Source organism: Sinocyclocheilus anshuiensis, unplaced genomic scaffold (genome assembly GCF_001515605.1).
Source record: "Sinocyclocheilus anshuiensis isolate Anshui unplaced genomic scaffold, SAMN03320099.WGS_v1.1 scaffold332, whole genome shotgun sequence".
NCBI lineage: Eukaryota > Metazoa > Chordata > Actinopteri > Cypriniformes > Cyprinidae > Sinocyclocheilus > Sinocyclocheilus anshuiensis.
The window spans coordinates 686,405-686,675 of record NW_015554181.1 but is presented as its reverse complement, the minus strand read 5'-3'; the positions used below and the strand labels follow the sequence as shown (position 1 = coordinate 686,675).

Here is a 271-nt window from a genome sequence, read left to right as displayed (position 1 = left end):
AATGACTGCACCTCTAAAGACCCCTCTGTCAAGCTCCTGAAGTTTGCGGATGACACTACAGTCATCGGCCTCATTCAGGACGGTGACGAGTCTGCCTACATGCAGGAGGTTGAGCAGCTGGCTGTCTGGTGCAGTCAGAACAACCTGGAGCTCAACACGCTCAAAACAATGGAGATGATTGTGGACTTCAGGAGGAAGCCCCCTGCTCTCCCCCCACTCACCATCATGAACAGCACTGTGGCTGCAGTGGAGTCATTCAGGTTCCTGAGAC

General features: G+C 53.9%; 1 pseudogene; it reads right to left on the bottom strand.

Moving 5' to 3' along the window:
• The window catches only part of LOC107671044 (protein crumbs homolog 1-like), a 49,633-nt pseudogene that overhangs the window by 29,030 nt on the left and 20,332 nt on the right, over nt 1-271 (bottom strand).